Here is a 23,101-nt window from a genome sequence, read left to right on the forward strand (position 1 = left end):
CGTTTTCGATTCCTTCATCCAATCTTCAACATTCAAATGTAAAAAATCAAAAATTCAAAATTTGAAAACATTCAACAGCCAATGTATTTGAAGTTTTCAATATTGATTTCATTTTTTATTTACCCATGTATTTGATAGCATAACTAATGTATTTGAAGTTTCCAATCAAACTCCATGTTTTTTATATTAAATATCATGTATTTGTGTGAGTAACAATTTGCATCACCCATGTATTTAGTGGTAATGTATTTGAAGTTTTCAATATTGATTTCGTTTTTATTTACCCATGTATTTGATAGCATAACTAATGTATTTGAAGTTTCCAATCAAACCCCATGTATTTTATATTAAATCTCATGTATTTGTGTGAGTAACAATTTGCATCACCCATGTATTTGATGGGATTAATTTGAACAAAATATATACATAAATATATAGAAAACTTACCATGTAGTTGTGTGACCCGTGTATTTGAAATTAGATGAACTGATGAAATTAATTTGAACAAAATACACAAATATATAGAAAAACTTACAAAAATACACCACCAACCACAACAATTGGTAGTTATATCATAGAACATACACAAATACATATATTTTTCATCTTCTCAAAACCCTAAAAAACTTTCTCAAAACCCTAAAAGACTTGTTGATTGGTGAGAATGGAAGTGAATTTTTTGCAAAAGGGGGAAGAGAGGAAGCAGACGACTATTTCACTGGGCATTCACAGATTCTTTCCTTTTTTAAAAGGTAAGAATTTATGAAAAAGGAGAGAGAATGGTAATGTATATTAAGTGATTAATATTGTTACCATTAAAAGGGGATATGGGATTGGGGGTACTAATTTTTAAGTGTATTTGTGAAATGGTAATTGAAAGTTACTGTGTAGCTATAATAGTTAAATTAGAAAAGTATTTAGTTATTATTAGTAATTAAAATAAAAGGTAGTTATTACCCTTAATTATGTATTAGAAGTAGCTATAACGCGTAAAAATTCCAAAAAAAAAACTCGATTGTAACAAGCCCTCTTTTGCTTTTGTAACCCTAATTTTTCACTTCAGTTGAGAAATCAAATATCCTTAATAAAGGAAGGTGACTAGGATGTGTCTTTAGAATTAATGTATATCCTTTATGCGTTTTCTTAATTATTCTTACAGTGTGTATATATCACATAGTAATCCTATATCATGGTTATGATTTTTTGTTCTCGTGTATCCTATTTGTTTAATTTTGATTTCAATTTATCAGTTTTATGTTTTATTGCTTTTGAGAATGTGAATTAGTGTAAATGGAATTGTTTCTAATATCATATCAAAAAAATCGAATTGAAAAAATCGAGATCGAACCGAACCGAACTTCAAAAAATCAAAACTGAAATAATCGAACCGAACTAGTTTGGTTTGGTGTTCGGTGTCCACCTTCAAAAAATCGAAACTGAAATAGCTGAATCGAAGTTTGATAAAACCGAACCGAAGAATTGAACGCCTACCCCTACTTTCTAGCCTTTTGAATTTGGTTAAGAATAAGTGTTTTTTTTTTAAAAAAAAAATTAAGATTTTCTTTTTTAAATTTATTTTTATCTAATAAAGATCTAAACAAATTTGTACTTTGTCTTTCAATACTTCTTAGTTTAGTGTCGGAGAGAGATTAGTCAAAATGTAGGGATCTAGTAGCTCAGTTAGTTGGCTACCTGAACTTTCACCTTGTTGGTGAGGGTTCTAACCCCCATATTGTAATCCCCTCCCCATTTCCCCTGTCCCTACCTCCTATTTAATAAAAACAACTTAAAAAAAAAAAAAGAATAGTCAAATAACTTTTTAAATTATTATTGTTATTAACTTTTTTAATGAATGTCAAAATCTTAAAATACTTATTTTGGACGGAAAGAATATCAAACACTTTTTATGGTCATTTTCTAAAACAACTTTCTCTTCTTTTTTCCTACCTAGTTTGCCTAAAATAGACTTGGTTATTTGTGTCCGCTAATCTATCGGAAAGGAAGATATAACAAAGCCGGTGGATCTCATTTTCAACCATTACAACTTGCACTAGCTTTTATAAGCACTATGTTTTTTTTCTTTCGGTTAAGGGTGAGTTTGGTATGAAAGAAAATGTTTTCATGAAAAATATTTTTGGAAAAGTGGTGGTTTACTTTTTTTTTTTTTTTAAGTGTTTGGTAAATAAATAAAAAATATTTTCTCTAGAACATTTATATGTAATTTTAAAAAATATTATGGGGAATTGGGATTGGGGAGTGGCAGGGTCGAGGGTTGACAGGGGGTGGGGTGGTCAAGGCTGGAGGATGGAGTTTGGGGGCGTTGGTGATGGCTGGTGGGGAGAAAACAATGAAGTTGGAATACGTCACTTATGAAATTTGTTTTCTCTAATCCTAATAGGTAAGTCATTTCTCTAATTTTTAAGAAATTTGTTAACCAACTAACATGAGAAAATTATAAATAAAATAAAAATATTTTTCTTCATACCGAACACAATTTTTAATTTTCGTTTTCTTATCCAAGAAGAATATAGAATGAATGATAAACAAGTTTCCCTCCATAAGCATGTTAAACTTTCTTCTTTCCTTTTCTTTTTAAACGTTTCTCCATTTTCCCCAACGAATAACTTTCTTTTTTTCTAGAAGAATATTAAAAGGCTGTTGAATTAGTAACCCCACAGATTTTTAGAATATTAGTCTCAGTACAGAATTTTAATTTGCTTAAAAAAATGTGAATATCATGGAGGAGGTGCGCGCTTTTCCGTTCTTTTGTTGATTAAACTTAGAGGACTTGGATTCTACTTTTTGACATATTGTACCCCTCAGTTGACAACAAAAAGTCATCAATTTCGTTAACCACTGTGCAACCAATCAACTATATAACCCTTTTTAATAACTAAGAATTAACCAAATCAACTAGTATGATTTTGCTTGCCTACTTCTTTTCATGTTTCAACTTTTCCATTCTTTTGATGAAACTTTTAGGTCCTATGGATGGATGATCATCATTTGATTTAAAGGTATGTTAACAGTCTTCTAAAAAGAGCAGTCACCTTTATATAGTTTGGCCCTTATATAAATATGGTCCATCATACATTAATCCACTTCAAATTTTCATTTAAAGCAGATATGAACTATTAGGGCATAATTCTCTCATGGACCAACTACGTCCTCTTGGAGACTTTCTTAAAAACAGGAAGCTCGTATAAATACTATGGAATAAAGTTTGATCATATTCATAAACATTTCATAACTATCCTAAAAATGAAAAAAGACAATTGAATCATTTTTTTTTTTTTGAAAATTAAAATCAGTTACTAATTCATGATTTAACATATACAGAATGAAAATTTCATTATCGATTCAACGAGAATTTTTATGAAGGCTAGCTCAGTATATTACCTTTCCTGTAGTTCTTTAATTTAGGACTTTCTTATTTTAGAATAGTAGCTTCGGTCGATAGGGTAGGCGTCTTTCATTTACTTCTCATTAATGGAACTTTGATTTTCCAAAAATATGTCATATATTGTTCATGTTTATCATTATCTTTTCTTAACACAGAAAGTTTTTTTTTTTTTTTTTTTTAGCCATTCAATTAGGATCGAAATATACTCGACTCGATTAATTCAAATTTTCATTGTGTAAGCCAACTAGTGAAGGAGAAATAATGCTGACAGAGTTGAATTTTAAACTTGAATTTTTTGAATTCTAATTTGAGATTCTACCATAATCCATTAGATTTATCGGGTTAGAAATCAATTATTTGTATTTGCTTAGTGAATTTTTAACACAGATACATAATCTAAGCTAAAGCAAACGAGTTAATCCGAACCATACCCGACCATTTACATCAGCCCCTATTACAGCATTTCCCAGCAGATTAATGTTTGCAACTCCATAGTAAACCAATTAAATTCAGGATTCCATTATTGCTACTAAAAAAAGGTTCAAAAAATAGATAATTTAATTTTTCAAACTACACCCAAAAAATAAATGGGAGTGATAATGAGCGCCCCCCCCCCCCAAATGAGTGATTTTGTTTTGCCTCCACTTCGCCACCTATATATTTAAAAAGAACCTAACTCAATTTTAAAGTTTTGTGAATTAGTTAAACCATATTTATGATTTAAAAAATATTTATTACCTGTCTCTATCGAAAAACAAAACAAAAAGAAGGAACAAAACAACTTTATATTTTTTATTAGTTTCTTGAAAGCATTATCATGATAAGCTAAATAGGATCAGGAAACACCTTAGTGGTACTATAATCATGATTGGTTACAAGAAACATGGGCCCGTAATCTAGGATTAGGGTCAGTTTAATAATTTACCAGAAACCTCCTTTTTTGTTTCATTATTTGTTTAATTAAAATAGTTATATTACAGGAATTTGGATGAAAAGAAAAGGGAGGCAAGCAAAAAGCATTTGAATAGCTGAAACAAATAGCTATATGTACAGTAATTTCCTTTTATTTTTATTTTTTACTCCATCTATTTTAAATAAAAAAGTAAATAACATAACAAAATGAAGACTAACTTATTAAATTCAATTGGTGATGAATTAATATATTCAACAGTTCATAGGTGTAACTTTGCCAAGTCTTATTTAATATAACATCAATAATGCGTCATTAAATAATCTGCAATAAACTTTTTTTTTTGAAAAAAAAACCATTATGTTAAACTATTATTATAGCGGTAATAACTGCCAGAGATGGACAGTAATTCTACAGATATTGTGATTAAAGAGGGAAAACAGTATATACATGTTGACAACGTTTTTATGAATTTTTTATTTATAAAACCGAAAACTCTGACCTTAAACAAATTTTAAATTATAATTCTCTCATTTATTATTACTGTTTAAAAAATATTAGATTGATTAAGATAATGAATTTTTAATAAAAAAATGTTTTCATGACAAGCTAAACATAACACTATCAGTTGAACCCACACGATTGGCCAAAAATGAGCAAAACTATTACTATTTGACAATTTCAAAATATAGCGAACTAATTTGTATTGAATCAATTTGGAGTTAAAAATCTTGCAATAATCAGTTTTTTTTATAATGCAAACATCTTTAAAGGCTTTTCAGTTATTTTAACATTTAAAAAGTACTTATATTATTAATACTTTTCTACCAAAAGAATCAACTGCTATTAATATCACGTAGTAACTTCTTCATTTAAACCAAACACATAAATATTACTTGTTTAGAAATCGAGTATTCAAGTTTATCACTTGAAAATGCTATTCAACACTTGATGAGAATCAAGAGATGGATAGGGTCCTTCCAACATTAACTTGGGTCTTGGGTTTGAGTCACAGAATAAAAACAATCCTGATAGAAGTGTTTCACTCTTTAATGGGTTTGAGTCCTAAGAATAACAACAATTCTGATAAAAGCGCTCCACTCTTTAATGAGTCTTACACGACACAAATCCAAATTAACATATTTGCGCCAAAGCAAATATTGTCACTGGTAAGGTTACAAAATGCAACTCAAATACTTAAAGCTTCTACGTCAAGACAATATATATGGAACCATCGTTTTTCCACAGAATATTCAGCAAGAATGTATTAGTTGACTTCCAAACATTGACTAACATGCTATGAAATAAAGGTTAGTTCAACATAATATGGCCATAGGATAGAGATAGAGATATTTCAACACATTTCCAACTATAAAAGATGACCTTCAATTCAAGTGGTGGAGCCTAGATTTAGACATTAGAAGATTCATCTTTGAAGACCGTAAGTAGTTGGTATCTTTATTACGTACTTTTATTAAGTCAGTATTCTAATGGTCCATTTTTCTCTCTATTAGAATTCAGAAAAGTGTTTTATTAGTTATCGTGCTCATGATAAACACTGAATAGCCAAGCAGACAATCCGTTTACATATAAATAAATCATATATAACAGTCACCAAATGAAAATTATTAACTGATTTGCAGTATCTTAATCTCAAACTAGTTGTGGTTGATTATATAAATCCTTTATAACCATTCTGCTCCATTTGGTTCCCTTTCATATGGACTTGACTTCCATAAGAAAGGGTTTACTCACACTATATACACAAACTATGTTTACCTAATTCAACTGTAGAAGAAGCAGTAATCATAAATGTTGCCCGAGTTAGAGGGAAAATGAAATTGCAAACTTAATGCAAAGCATTTCCCAACCTCTTTTTATAGATTATCAAGAAAAGGTCCACATTTGCTCCTGTTTTATCCGAAATGATTCAAACTTGCTTGTCTTTTACACTCTTGGTCCATTTCTACCTTTATCGACAGCAAATAGTTTCATAGTTGCTCTTGTCATTAATGAAGCTACGATTCAAAATGGGTGTACTCTACGTGTTGAAATCATTCGAGAAAAACGGCCAAATTTACTCGACTTTTGGCGATGATTTAAAATTACCAATATGTTAAGAGTTGTATTATGGGTTAAGGGCAAAAGATGTATTTTCCTGATGGTAGGGTAATATTAGACCAAAAATTTAACGGAGGCTAAACTTACTCAATTTCAACTAGTAGAGGATTTGACAATTTCCCCCAAATTTAAGTAATTTTGTATCATGAGATGCGCCTTTCAATAAATTAACTAACAGACTAGTCATAGTGGAAGGTCCAAGTCAAATTTAGGAGTTAGGACTGAGGTGTGCCTTTCAATAAGGGTCATTTGCACTTATTCCCTATTTTTTGCTGGACTTTAATTTTTGTTCCTCAAGTCAAACAATTTTTCATGGGGCGTAAGTTTAGATTTTCACTTCGTAATATCTCACAAGTTATGTCTGCGCTTTTAAAGAATTTATGCAAAGCTATGCATAAGTTTGATTTGGAGGGACAAAAATTAAAGATCCGCCCATTTGAAAAAAGAAAGTGCAATTTCTTCTTTCAATTATTTAATTAACAGACTAGTCCATACTGGAAAGACCAATGATTAGCCTTATTGTGGAGCCCATAGCCGAAAGAGATGTTTCATTTTGGGGATTACTAACATTTTTTGAAGTGGGATTACACATGCATGAGGAATCGTGGACCAAATCATTATTACATTATCCTCGTACTAAGAGCTCAATTGGCTTCACTCACTTAATATTTGTTAATAATATAGTATTCTCCATACTCATTTATAAAGACAAAAATGTTTATAAAAAGTCCCTAAATTATTTTTAAAAGTCGTACGGTCATTCTTATGTAATAATTTGAGGTTGTTAATTATCCTATGTCAGAGTTACTTAAATGAGAAAGGATAATTATTGTCATTGAACAACAAAAATCAATTACTAGTATTGTTTAACGATGGATTATTAGAAGTCCTCTCCGACCCTCCTTAGTGAATTTGTTCAGGAAAGGGAATAGAGCAATAAATAAAGCTTCGGCTTAGACAAGCTATTTAACTACATTATTCTTAACTAATCCTATTTTTCTCAAGTCATATTTACCCAACTATTTGAACTTAAACAAACTTTAGACAAACAAAATCATAACTGTCTGTTGATTCGATTATTTAAACACGTCCAAACTAGATACTATCCAATTATTTTTGACACTCTAATGTGTTAATTTGACCCAAAACAGGTGTAATATTATTTCTTTTACCACCTTAAATAGGAACCAACTTTACATTATTTTCATCATAAACACAATATTCAAATTACTGAGAACTCTCAACTTCATGACCATCAAAATATAACAAATTTTAGCTAAATATGGCCAAATTGCCACTTCCAATGTGGTGTGGTGGGAATACAAACACGAAAGGCCCAATATAGAGCGGTCTTCACACCGTATGGGCCAACAATGCAGAACTGTGGTCCATTCTGGGCAATTCGCAGGAATGTCGTTATTTTGGGTGGTCTTTAATTTTTGTCCATTAAATTGGTGGACTTTAATTTTTTTCCTTCGCTAGAACTCCTTGGTTTCGGATTCGAACCCCCGCTTAATCAAAAATTAAAAAAAAATCGCAAGTTAGAGTTTGGATTCGCAGGGCAGAATTTTGCTACCTTCAGGAATGCCAAAACTCTGCCTTAAGGCCTGACTTTACTACAAAATTCTGCCTTGCGAAAATGTGTTTTTTTTTTTTTACTGAGCCGGGGTTCGATCCCCAAACCTCATGGTATTAGGCGAAGTGGCCAAAAATTAAAGACCACCAATTCGAGGGACAAAAATTAAAGACCGCTGCAATTGAAGGGCACTCCGCACAAAAAAAATTGCATTGGTTATCCGTGTTTTTCTTGGGCCAAGTTTGGCGTATGTGTTGTTCTATATAGTACTCCATAGCATTGTCTTTGTGGGAACAATTAAGTTGTGACCGGAGAGGAAATTATAATTCAAGAGAGAAATGGTATTGTAGTCTACCTACTAATGTTTTTAGTTTTATGTCCTTTTTATAAGAAATTTTCATTTTTATACATAAGAGATCTAAAAAATAACACATAAGAAATTTGAAAATACATTTTTGTCTATTCTAAAAGAGATTTAGTGCACAACACTATTTTATGGGTGATCTATTTAGATAGGATATCTTTTTCTCACTACTTTTGATTCGATCCCATTTAAATAAATTTAACAAAAGTATATAGCTTGCGTGTTAGAATATGGCCATTGGTTCTGATGGATCGCCAAGTTCGCATTAATTGGCAAAGACTTGCCACAAGTTGTTGGGGATCGTCAATGTTTTAATATAAATTGTATTATAACTTTGAAACAAATTATTCATAAGTTCTGAAATACTTGTTGTATCATCAGGAGTTTTCTGATGGACGGACAAAGACTTGCCTGACCATAACTCCCAGCAGATCACTAGAACTTTATTATGAATTGTATTGTAACTTTATAATAAATTGCTCACCGGTATATTTTGGCATTAAGAAAAGGAGATATAGATTAGTTTAGACTCTAGAGATTGTCTAATACAGCTTGAACTAATAGTTTTATGGCATAGATGTGTAGTAATTTGAAAGTGCAAAATTCATCCCATACATCGTTATCATCAAAGAAAAATGAGTACAGAAACAGTATTTTAGCCCTAAAGTTAGCTAACATCGTAAGGCAAACAATAACCTAATAGTACCAAATTTTAAGCAACAATTAATAATTAGCATGTAAGCTGACAATTTATGTCAACATGTTGACAGTTTAACTCCACCTAATTTTCTTTGTTTAAGTTGACGTTCTTTGCCAGTTAAACATATTGGATTACCAAATTAATTTTCCTAAGAACTACAAGGCAGACAGGTTAGACTACTCTTTTGGATCTTTTTCCTTTTTCTTCTTTCTAAATCGTGATAAAGGGTTTATCATTGCATAAATAATCAATTGCAGTATTGACTTAACTATTTTTTCTTAAACTTTCGGTTGAAATATATTTCAGCACTTTTAAGTCGTTGGTTTATTAGTTTTATACTTCTATTTTTCGCCACGGTTCAAGACATTCATTTACTATATATTTTTATGTTCATACTATAGTAATATGAGTTAAGTTCTATATATTGATGGTTAAAAATATTTTACAATCAGGGTATTTTAGGTAATTATAAATAAAATTTATAGTAGTTAATATCTGAATAAAAATAATATAACTATATAATATGTTAAATTTACTGATAGTGTAGGAAAATCTTTACACTGACCATTATATAACTTAATTAAATTTTGAAAAGAAAAACACAATAGCATATCGTGCGCCAGCAAGAAGCTAGACCAAGACCATTCTCGAAAGATAAGTCAAACGTACACAAATTTACACTACTAAAATATTTAACTTTTATCTATAAAGAGTCATACATGATACACCCACATATAAAATAATTAAATAAAGTATCAGTATATCAATAATCTACTATAATATTTCATGAAGTTGGCATCTAATACTTTTCTAGTATATTGACGTTGAATGGATTATTTTGTAGGAATAAAAGAAGATCAGGATCATGTTTTGCATGGATTGTGTTTCTTATATATAGACCATTCAAAATCAAACTAAATATCCCAATATACAATAAAATTATCAATGCAACTAATATTATAATATGTTTGGCCGGTGTATGCAACTTGGACTTAGAATGCTTATCTGTGTAGTCTATTACCTCATCTTCTCTATTACTATAATTTTCAAGATTTTCAAATCAATTTTAAAGACGGACTTAAACAAATACTAATAGTTTGTATTACCTTGTAATTGTATGATACCTTAAGTTCTTTAATAATACACTATGCCGAGGGTGTTCATCCGAACTCCCTCGGCAGAAAAAAACACTATTTTTATAAGGTTTAAATTATTTTTTATGTATATATATTAGATGTTGAACCCCCTTAGACTTCTTCGTATGTTTACTTTTTTATATTTTGAACCCCCTCGGCGAAAATTCTGACTCCGCCACTGCATTCATGTTAGCATAATTATAGTTAAAATAGGTTTAAGTTTCGTGCATTAATAGTGTAACAATTTTCACCATCAAATTACTATTCATAGCAAGTTTGATATTCTTGAAAAAATTCCATTGATATTGTATATATTTATATTGTCGATGTAAACGAGGAATATCCTAGTTGAGATAGGTAACCTAGAAGTAAATTTACTCTTTTTTTATGGTTAGCCCAACATCAGTTGCCTAAAGTAGGTAGCCTAACGTAGGCTTAACTTATCTTCGATTTTCCTTTTATTTGTTAGCCTCTCATTATTTGTGGTGAAAACAATGAATCGAAACTTTTGTTCTTAAGTTAGCAATCTAAAATAATTCCAATAATTTATTGTTGTCCCTCCACAAAACTTCATGAACTACTAGAAATAATGAACATAAGGACTATTACTCATTAGAGAACAAAATGTTCATACAGCTGGGAAACATTTCTATTATATATAAGTGTGGAAGAGGGACCAACACAGCATTGACTGCTTATACCAAATGCTTTATAAATTATACACGCAATGAATGCTTGTACTAAAAGCTATATAACTTGTACACTTTAACCAACTATTTTTTTATCCCACGTGGACATATGACATAGTACTTAATATTTATTCTCTTATCATGTATAAACGTATGCACTTCAATTTTAATTCTCCGATACATTTATTTTCTCTGTGCAATTTTACTTGTTCACTTTAGACTTTTCACGTTCTTGCTGAATAGTTATTCTCTTATCATGTATAGACGTATGCAATTCAATTTTGATTCTCCTACAAAAATTTATTTCCTCCATGCATTTTTACTTGTTCACTTTTGACTTTTCATGTTCTTTAGGAATTAATAAATCCCACGTGGACATATGTCATAGTACTGAATATTTATTCTCTTCTCATGTATACACGTATGCATTTCAATTTTAATTCTCCGACACATATTTATTTCCTCCGTGCACTTTTACTTGTTCACTTTTGACTTTTCACGTTCTTGCTGAATATTTATTGTCTTCTCATATATATATGTATGCACTTTAATTTTAATTTTCTGACACATATTTATTTCCTCTGTGCACTTTTACTTGTTCACTTTTGACTTTTCACGTTCTTTAAGAATTAATAAATGAAGTACTCCCTTCGTCCCATATTACTTGGCCACATTACTTGACTTTTCACGTTCTTTAAGAATTAATAAATGAAATACTCCCTTCGTCCCATATTACTTGGCCACATTACTATACTTGACTTTTCACGTTCTTTAAGAATTAATAAATGAAGTACTCCTTTCGTCCCATATTACTTGGCCACATTACTAAAAATATATGTCTATTTTTCTATTCTATATTTTTCTTATTATATATAAACGCCCAAGGTGGACGAACACAACAACAATAAGTTGTACAAAAAGCAACTGAAATTGTACTCTAAGCAGGAACTAACATGTGTACATTTCAGAAGTTGAACATTAATTCTACCTCTTATGTGTTTACTTTTTAAGTCCCCACGGGTCCGCAGTGTCTGAATTGTCCTTTCATTTTCTTCATTTGGCATATACTCCCTCTGTCTCAATTTAAGTGTCTGCGTTTGACTAGACACAAAGTTTAAGAAATAAAGATAGACTTTCAAATCTAAATTAAAAATGTGTATAATATAATAAAATATCATTGAATCTTGTGATTATAAACTTGACATGCAAGATATCTGAATTGTCAATTTACTAAATATAAAAAGAGGCGGACATAACTAAAATAAGACAATTTTTTTTATTTAACAACAAACGCCCAAGGTGGACGAATACAACAACAATAAGTTGTACAAAAAGCAACTGAAATTATACTCTAAGCCGGAATTAACATGTGTACATTTTAGAAGTTTAACATTAATGTTACCTCTTGTGTGTTTACTTTTTAACTCCCCACGTGTCCGCAGTGTCTCAATTGTCCTTTCATTTCCTTCATTTGACATATACTCTCTCTGTCTCAATTTAAGTGTCTACGTTTAACTAGACACGGAGTTTAAAAAATAAAGATAGACTTTTGAATCTTGTGGTTCTAAATTAAAAATGTGTATAATATAATAAAATATCCTTTGAATCTTGTGATTATAAACTTGACATGTAGGATATTTGAATTGTCAACTTACTAAATATAAAAAGAGGAGGACATAACTAAAACAAGACAAATTTTAATAACAATTGAGAAATTAAGGGAAAAGATAAAAGGAAAAGAAAAAACTATGGAGACTCACTAAGGAGAATCACAATATTCTTTGTAAAATATACAAATCATAAAGACTAACTAAATTGAGTAACTAAATTAATCATATTGGGCTCCGTACATCACAAGCATAGTTTGCTAGTTAACAATAGTAATATGTAAGATCAATCCTCCACCCTCACTGATTGCAATGATTTCATTAGTCAGAAAGATGCTCTACACGCTCAATTCAGAAGACTTATCTTCTAATTTCTTTTACTAAATCTTTTTCTTTTCTTTTATAGTTCAAGGACTAGAAAAAGAACATTGAAAAAAGGGCAAAAGTGCAAATATACCCCTCAACTTTACGATTTAGAACATATATACCCCTCATTACAATTAGTGTATATATACCCCTGCCGTTACAAAATAATGCAAATATACCCCTGCCATTACAAAATGGTGCAAATATACCATTTTTGCTGACGGGTTTTTGAAAAAAAAAAAAAAGCATTTAGGTTATTTTTTAATTAAAAAAATGCCACGTGACTTTAAAAAAAAGTCTACCCATTTTTTTTTAGTAGACATACTTTTCTAAAGCCACATAATATATTTTTTTCCTGATGGGTCGGGTCTGGTTCATCTTAAAAAATGGGTAGACTTATTTTTTTAAAAGTCACGGAGATATTTTTTTAAACCGACCATACCCGACACACCAAGAAAAAAAAATTACCATGGCTTTAGAAAAATAAGTAAACTTTTTTTAAAGTCACGTGACATTTTTTTTAATTAAAAAATAACCTAAATGATTTTTAAAAAAAACTCTTATCAGCGAAAAGGGTATATTTGCACCATTATGTAAAAGGCGGGGGTATATTTACACCATTTTGTAACGGCAGGGGTATATATGCACCACTTTTATAACGAGGGATATATTTGCTTTAAATCGCAAAGTTGAGGGGTATATTTGCACCTTTGCCCTTGAAAAAAAGTGAATTTTTTCCACATAGTTGTTAAGGAGAGGGGCTCTTCTGCTCCTAAAACTGTTTGTTAAGTTAATGTTTTAATTAATTTTGAAACATTTCATATGACAAAAGTTTTTCAAACTAAATGAATGTGAATTTGAAGATACATTCTTCATTTAGTATTTTACGTTTTAGGTTCTTGAAAGTTACATGAAAGTTACATGTATTTTAAGAAAAATTCATGAACCTATTTTAAATCCTATTTAATGAAAACTTTTATGTTATGTAATTTTTTATCCTATAAATAGTGTTTCATTCTTTTGGAAAAGGCAAGCACTTGAAGAAAACAATTTCCCCTTAAAACTTTAGAGAGACATTGATCAAAAGGTGAAATCACCAATTCAAGAATAGAAGAGCAACTTTCTTGAATGCTACTTGTTGTGGCTTAGTTGAATCCCGAAGATAGAGTTGTTATTTATTCTTCCGTTTGCTCGTGGGAGAGACTCCAACTATCTTCAAGAAACGTCTTAACGTGCCTCTAAGCCAAGCAAGTTTATTTTGGATTTCTTTTGTTATTATCATTCTTGTTCTAACAATTTGAAGATAGTTGTCTCTATGGCTACTACATCAACATTAAATGGTGTTCCATCTCTGCCTAATCCTAATTTTGAAATATTCGATGGCAAAGACTTTCCTAGATGGCGTGGAAAGATGGAATTCTTTTTAAGAAGATTGAAGTTGGCATATGTTCTTGAACAACCTTGTCCTAATGCTCACAGTTCTGAGGTAGCAACTGACGAGGCTACTTTGATTAAAGAACAAATTGCCAAGTGGAAAGATGATGATTATTTATGTAAGAATTATATTCTTGGAGGAATGTCTAACAAATTTTATGATCAATATTATACCAAGTGCAAATTTGCTAAGGATATTTGGGACACTCTCCAAAATATCTATTTGGCGGAAGAGGCGAGTTCAAAGAAATTTCTTGTTTCAAACTATATGGAGTTCAAAATGGTTGATGATAAGTCAATCACTGAACAAGTGCAAGAATTCCAACTTATAGCTAATAAAATTGCTATCTCTGGAATTGTTCTTGATGAAAATTTTCATGTTGGTGCTATTGTCTCGAAACTTCCTTCCTCTTGGAAAGAATACAGAAGCAAACTCTTACACAAGAAAGAAGATTTGACTCTTGAGCAATTGTTGCAACATTTGCAAATTGAACAAGAGACTCGATATCGTGACAATAATATTTTGAAGGAACCCGTCATGAAAGCTCATGTGGTTGAAGAAAAATCAACCAAGAAGGAATCTGTTAATAAGAAAATTCCGAAGGCAAAGAGAAGTACGAATTTCAAGCGCACTAGTACCAATTCTAAGTCAGTTGAATGTTACCACTGTCACAAATTTGGTCACTATGCGCGTGATTGTAAAATTCTTAAAGCTGAAAAGAAGAAAGAAAAGGCAAATAACCATAGAAAAGATGAATTTGTAGCAATGGTTACAGAAGCATTTGTAGCAGGAAATCAAGTGGAATGGTGGATAGACACGGGCGCAACTCGTCATATATCAGGTGATCGAAATGCTTTCAAGACCTATGAATTAGTAGGGGACGATAAAGTTTTGTATATGGGAAACTCATCCTCTGCTAAGGTTGTGGGAAAAGGAACTGTTGAATTGAAGTTTACTTCCGGAAAGATAGTCACGCTGATGGACGTATTGCATGTTCCTGAAATTAGGAAGAACTTGGTGTCAGGTACGCTTCTTTCGAAGCATGGTTTTAGAATGATTTTTGAGGCAGATAAATTTATACTGTCTAAAAATGGCATATTTGTTGGAAAAGGCTATGCTACAAATGGAATGTTCAAACTCAATATTGATAATGAAAATATTTCTGCTTATATTGTGGAGTCTCTAGATTTATGGCATGAACGTCTTGGTCATGTGAATTTTAGATCCATACAACTTATGGTGAAAAATGGATTAATTAAGGACTGTGGAAAAGATCATACTACTAAGTGTCTTACTTGTAGTAAATGCAAGATAACAAAGAAACCTTTTAAGACGGTTGAAAGAACATCCACACTTTTGGAATTAATTCACACCGATATCTGTGAGATGGATTGTTTGTCACGTCATGGTAAGAGATATTTTATCACTTTCATTGACGATTACTCAAGATATACATATGTCTTTCCATTAAGAACAAAAGATGAGGCATTTGAGTCTTTCAAAACATATAAAGCAGAAGTTGAAAATAAATTGAGTTTGAAGATTAAATCAATTAGATCTGATAGAGGTGGAGAATATTTAAAATCAGATTTTATTGATTTTTGTGAAAAAGAAGGCATTGAAAAACAATTGACTACATCTTATACACCACAACAAAATGGTGTAGCAGAAAGGAAAAATAGGACTTTCATAGAAATGGTTAATTCTATGCTTTATGGATCTGGTATGCCTGGAAATTTGTGGACTGAAGCCTTATTTTCAGCCTGTCATATTTTGAATCGAATACCTTCCAAGAAACTTGAGGCATCCCCTTATGAACTTTGGAAGAACCGAAAGCCAAATATAAATTATTTTAAAGTATGGGGTTGTTTGGCTCATGTTAGATTACCAAATCAACATTTGGCTAAGGTTGGCTATAGAGGAGTAGATTGTGTGTTTATTGGTTATTCTCAGACCAGTAAGGCTTATAGATTCTTAAATCTTGAGACTTCAAGTCCTCACACAATTATTGAATCCTTACATGCTAACTTTTTTGAGAATATATTTCCTAAGCAAAAAAGAATCTTTAGAACAAGATGCAAGTTCTTTTACATCTCCTCTTAAAAGGAAAACAGTTGAGTCCGTGGAAGAAAGCCATCTGAGGCGCAGTATAAGATCAGCCCAACCAAAGAACTTTGGAACTGATTTTCAAGTCTATTTGGTTGAAAAAGATCCTGAAAGTTATATTGAAGCAGTATCTTCCCATGATGCTCCTTTCTGGCGTGAAGCTATTGATGATGAAATGCATTCTATCATGTCAAATAATACATGGATTTTATCAGATCTTCCTCCTGGGTGTAAACCTATTGGTTGTAGATGGATTTTTAGGAAGAAATTAAAATCTGATGGTACTATAGATAAGTACAAAGCTCGCTTGGTAGCAAAAGGTTTTACTCAAATGAAAGATATTGATTATTTTGATACCTTTGCACCTGTAGCTCGGATGACATCTATTCGGCTCTTAATTGCTTTAGCGACAATTCATAATATGATAATTCATCAAATGGATGTGAAGACCGCGTTTTTGAATGGAGATCTAGATGAAGAAGTTTACATGAAACAACCAGAAGGGTTTATCATTCCTGGTCAGGAACATAAAGTTTGTAAGCTTCTTAAATCTCTTTATGGATTAAAACAAGCTCCAAAGCAATGGCATGAGAAATTTAGAAAGGTCATGATTTCTAATGGCTACTCAATCAATGGTGGCGATATATGCATATTCAGTAAATTTCAAGAAAACTCTGGAGTTATAATCTGTCTCTATGTGGATGACATGTTGATCTTTGGAACTGATATTGAAAGAGTTAAAGAAACAAAATCATTTCTTGCTTCTCAGTTTGAAATGAAGGATCTTGGAGAAGCTGATGTAATTTTGGGCATTAAAATTGTGAGATCAGCTAATGGTTTGACTCTTACTCAAGAAAGTTATATTGAGAAAGTTCTGAAGAGGTTTGGTCATTTTGATGACAAGCCTGCTCTTACACCATTTGATCCTAGCATCAAACTAGTGCGAAACTCTAGTGACGTTCTTGATCAATTGACGTATTCTCAGATTGTTGGGAGTCTTATGTATGTCATGCATTGTACCAGGCCAGATATTGGTTATGCGATAGGAACTTTGAGCAAGTTTACTAGTAACCCGGAGTTGAACATTGGAATGCCTTAATTCGTGTTTTAAGGTATCTAAAGGGCACGATTAATAATGGCCTACATTATTCTACCTTTCCGGCTTATTGAAGGCTATAGTGATGCTACTTGGAATTCGATCCAAATGACTCTAAATCTATTACTACTTGGATTTTCACTTTGGCGGAGCAAAATCTCTTGGAAATCAAAGAAGCGTACATGTATTACTCACTCAACCATGGAGTCGAAATTTATAGCTATGTCTTCTGGAGAGAAGAAGTCGATCGGCCGAAGTATGCTTTGATAGATATTCCTATGTGGAGTAAGCCAATGCCACCTTTGACTATCTATTGTGATAATAAAGCTGCTATTTTTCGGGCTTCAAGTGATTGTTACAATGGCAAATCGAGGCAAGTTCGTCTCAAACACAATCATGTGAGAAGACTATTGGAGGATGGCATAATATCACTTCAATATGTGAAGTCTAGATTTAATCTAGCAGATCCTTTGTCTAAAGGATTAGGCAAAGAGTTAGTAATGGAAACTTGTAAAGGGATGGGAATAAAGCACATTGTAAACTAATGGTACTTTATGGTAACCCTACCTAATGATGTAATCTTAGGTTCAAAGGGAAAAACAAGTAAAGTTACAATTGTGGAGCACATCAATAAAAAATTCCATTTCTTCAAAGAGTGAGTAAATGTGCATAGGTTGAGATTCTATTCTCTTAATAAATCTATAAGACCGATCTCGGTTGGAGTTAGTATGACGACTCTTGATAGATTTACCAATATTCCTATTGTAGAGGAGGATGAGATTATATTCTCTTAATAAGTCTATAAACCGGTATCGGTTGGAGTGTGTAGGAACCCTCTTGATAGATTTACCGACACTTTGCTTTGTAAAGGAGGATGAGATTAAATTCTCTTAATGAATTCGTAGACTATTTGGTCGGAGTATGCAAAGTTACTCTTGATGAATTCACCGCGCTAAGTGCGAAGTGGAGACGCTTCAATAAGATTTTTAACGGGAAATCTTAAAGCACTTAGTTTAAAGGATTCGGGACACGTAGGCCGTAAGGTGTCGAAGGATTACGATTTTCACGGAACATAGTAATGTGCGTGGAAATTTTTCTACTTCATTTAATGATCTACTCAGTTCAAGATTCGTTCACTAAGTAGTCAATGATTTAGAATGTATTCACTAGCTAATGGTTCAAGTCCAAAAGACACCATTATTGATGCATATTACTAGATTAATGTCTCAAAAAATATTTTCAAAATTTCTTGAAACAAGTGGGGGATTGTTAAGTTAATGTTTTAATTAATTTTGAAACATTTCATATGACAAAAGTTTTTCAAACTAAATGAATGTGAATTTGAAGATACATTCTTCATTTAGTATTTTACGTTTTAGGTTCTTGAAAGTTACATGAAAGTTACATGTATTTTAAGAAAATTTATGAACCTATTTTAAATCCTATTTAATGAAAACTTTTATGTTATGTAATTTTTTATCCTATAAATAGTGTTTCATTCTTTTGGAAAAGGCAAGCACTTGAAGAAAACAATTTCCCCTTAAAACTTTAGAGAGACATTGATCAAAAGGTGAAATCACCAATTTAAGAATAGAAGAGCAACTTTCTTGAATGCTACTTGTTGTGGCTTAGTTGAATCCGAAGATAGAGTTGTTATTTATTCTTCCGTTTGCTCGTGGGAGAGACTCCAACTATCTTCAAGAAACGTCTTAACGTGCCTCTAAGCCAAGCAAATTTATTTTGGATTTCTTTTGTTATTATCATTCTTGTTCTAACATTATTAATGTTCTCGGACACTATTGCTTCTATTGGACCATTTGTATCAATATACATCAGAATTTCGCTTCATGTATCCCTTGGTTTGAAAAATTAAACTAAGACGTTCAAACCACTTCCTCTTAATTATTCTTTTCAAATTTGATAAATATTGATGAATTGAATATTTCATCATAGTTCTATGATTCTGAATATCTTTTTCTATTTGATGTCTTTAAATTCCATATTAAAAATCCGCAGCTAATTGTGACTTAAGTCGTTGAAATTCGAATTCTTGATATTAAGGTTTGACTGGTAACCTCTAGCCACAGAAATATTTTGCATCAATAAGGAAAAATAGTGGACTTAGCTGTCAATGATCTTTGCTTATTTTGTTTGATTGAAGAGACAAAAAGATACGTATGAGGAAACAAAATAGACAACAACAATAAGACGTGAGGTGTTTGTATATTATTTGTGTGAAAGGGAAAAAAAGCAAAAAGGTAAGCAAATATGTGATCATCATTTACAATCATCCAAAGTGGGAGACCTTTTAGTTTTTGTTTTTTAGGCACTACTACTACTCTTCCTATCCTTTTCACCACTAAAAAGTTTAAAAACCCAAATACGAGGCCCTACTTCAGAACATGATAATTAGATTTTAGTTCATGTATAGGTTTCTACTAAAAAGAGCATTAAATTTTTTCGACTGGAAAAAAATCAAAAAATTTCTAGACTATTTTTTGGATGATAGAAGTCATTTTTTTATGATTATTTTCTATGAATAATATTGATCTAGAAATCTTTTTCATATTTGGTTGGAGAAAGGATTAATAATAATTGTTCACATAAATTAAATAAGGGGTATAAATACTTCTTGCAACTCAAACAGAAAACTTACTTCTTTTTTTTAAACCAAAACATCTGAGCCAACTTATACTCACCTTGATTAATTTTACGGAATATTTATTACTTCTCACCAGCAAAGGTATCAAATAATTCTCTCCATCAACGATTCGATGGATGAAAAAAAAAAACCACCTACTATTTTTCGACTATGTTAAAACTTGAACGTGAATACTCATGATTCTCAACCCTAAACACATTTTAGGTGCATAAAGACTTATTTTTATTACTGAAAGTTTTATTCATTAGTTTTTATATATGATTCATAGACATTATTCAACAACAATTATGTGTATTTTTAATTTTTTTACTCATTTCATAAAGGATGTGCTCCTCCTCAAAGACTTGCAATTTTTCACATAGTAGAGATTAAAGTCGCAATCTGCAAATTAGTAGTTAAGCATATCCTCAATGTTACAATAGTAAAAGTTGAAAATCAAGACTAATATTATAGCGAATTCGGGAAGCATGTAGTGCACGGGTCAAATTCACCCAAAAAGAAAAAATATACTCCCTTTGCCCCAATAATTTACTTCGAATTTCGAAAGTTAAACGTCTTTATTTTGATGTAAATTATGACATGTAATCTTTAAATTTTTTTAAAAATAATTTATATATTAAAAATTACATAACTATAAATCATAATAAGTAGTAATTTATAATAATTAAAGGGTATACAAATAAATCGCGATCGATCTTTTATTGTATCACATAAATTGAAACAAAGGGATAAATCTAATACCAAACGCCTAATAGCTAGTAACAACTTGCTCAAGGAAACTCATAACTCATATATCTCCCTTTAGCTCTTTTCCATTCCTATCCTTTCTACTCAAATCCAAACAAGCATTTTCATTTTGTTCTAAAGGAAAACAAGTGCAGACTTCAATACATTTTACTTATCGCTCTTTCGAAAAATAGGTGAAGCAAAATAATTTTCGTTTTAAACAATTAAGATATAATTAAATAGTAATTTTTACTTTTACCCTTACGCAATAAATGTGAACGATATTACTATGGTTAAAAAAAGAGTAGTAGTACTATTAATTTGAGAACAACAAATGAAATTTTTTTTTTTTTGGAAACTCCAAGAAAACTCGCAGCTGCTACTCGTTGGGTGCGCACTGGATAAACCTCCACTGTGAAATAACCTGTAAACTGCACTAGACAAGCCCTGTGCGACAGGCTCGACTGAAAAGGCATGGGGGATTTTGAACCCGCAACCTCCCTTAGGAAAGCCTCCCCTCAAACCAACTCAGCCACACCTGAAGGTGCACAACAAATGGATTTGAATCATTTAAAATATGACAAGTAAAATGGACGGGAGGGAGTAGCTTTACACAGAGTAGCATTATCACCTCATCAAAGCAAATAATTAAAAAAAAAAAAAAAAAAAAAAAAAAAAGAGCGAGAGTGAATTTTTCTTCAATCAGTATTCATAACTTGTTAATAATCTAATTATACAAAACTAACAAGGAAAAAAAAGTATCAACAATTTGTTTATAAAAGCTTAAAAATCAGATCTACATATACTTTTAACATGTAAGATTTTATAGATCTACAAATTGTCACCGTCTATCAGCAGTTCCTGTACATACAAACTGAATAAACGGCGCCGTTTGTTGCTCATGACAAAACGGCGCCGCAGGATGTTGCCACTTCTTGAAAACCATTACCGGCTTCTCCGGTAGCACCTCCTCTTTTTTATTACTAGAATTAGAAAGCCTATTTATAGCCGATTTCAGGTTTCCTTCTTCAGGTGAAGTAATCAACGGTGATAAAAGCGGTATCGCCACATTCCAATCTGTTGAACGGTTGATTTGAATCGATGCCGGTGCTCGCCGCTGTAACCTGCTAGGGTTAGGGTTAGGGTTCCGACGGTTGTTGTTTGACATAATTGGGTTTGGATCGGAGAGAAATTCAGGGTTGGAGAGAGATGATTTAGGGTTGGAATGAGGGATGGATGGGGTGGAGAAGAAGGGGGGTATATTTATAAGGGGGCGTGTGGAGAACACGTGGGGGATTCAGTCAATGGTCAAAGAAAGAGCCTCAGAAATATTATGTTGCTTTTTAAATACAGCTCAGCTTTGAGCTGTATTACTCGCGAGATTTATTTCACTATTTTCGAGAAAATGATAAATATGGTCTCTTATTTTCGATGGTAGGTTTTAAATAGTTCTTTTAAGTATTATTATACTTTGAACAGTTTTGATGATTTAAATTTGTGGAAAGTGAGAAGTTTTAGTCTTCATCAAATATTTATCAAACTCTGATGTTCGGTTTTATTACAGTTGTGAAAATAGAAAATGTTTAACGGAAACTCACATTTGAAAGTACAAATTTTGTAGTTTATGTTATTTTTTGAGCTATTTCCAGAGTCTACTGTAACTTTTTGAGGTGCAATTTCTGTTATGTTTTGTGTATGGTGAATTTTTTTATGTTGTTGAATTTTCAACGGAATTTCTGGTATTTACGTTTTTATTTTTTATTTTTTATCACAGTTCTGATAAATTTAACAATAAGAGTTTGATAAATATTTGAGGAGACCAAAAATGCTCACTTTTGAAATTTAAAGGACCAAAACTGCTAAGTTGATACTTAAGAGACTATTTTGAACCTAATATCAGGCATCATTTTTGTCATTTTCTCAACCATTTTCAATGAAAAACAAGCACATATTAAAAACGGGGTAATTAGAAAGTACTCTCGTAAATTTTGAAGTATTTTTAATTACGAATCTCCTGTAAAAAGAGCTATTTATAAAAATAAAAATTAGTATATGTCGTCAATTTGATCTTCCGGAAAATAGATTCTCGATATTTAAGTCTGTTATATATGATATAAACTGACTGATAATTTAATTTTCCTTAGATTGTCTTCTAACAAGTTGATAGGAAAATATCAAATTATACCATCATTGCCTTAACAAGT

The sequence above is a fragment of the Lycium ferocissimum genome, chromosome 1, assembly GCF_029784015.1.
Source record: "Lycium ferocissimum isolate CSIRO_LF1 chromosome 1, AGI_CSIRO_Lferr_CH_V1, whole genome shotgun sequence".
NCBI lineage: Eukaryota > Viridiplantae > Streptophyta > Magnoliopsida > Solanales > Solanaceae > Lycium > Lycium ferocissimum.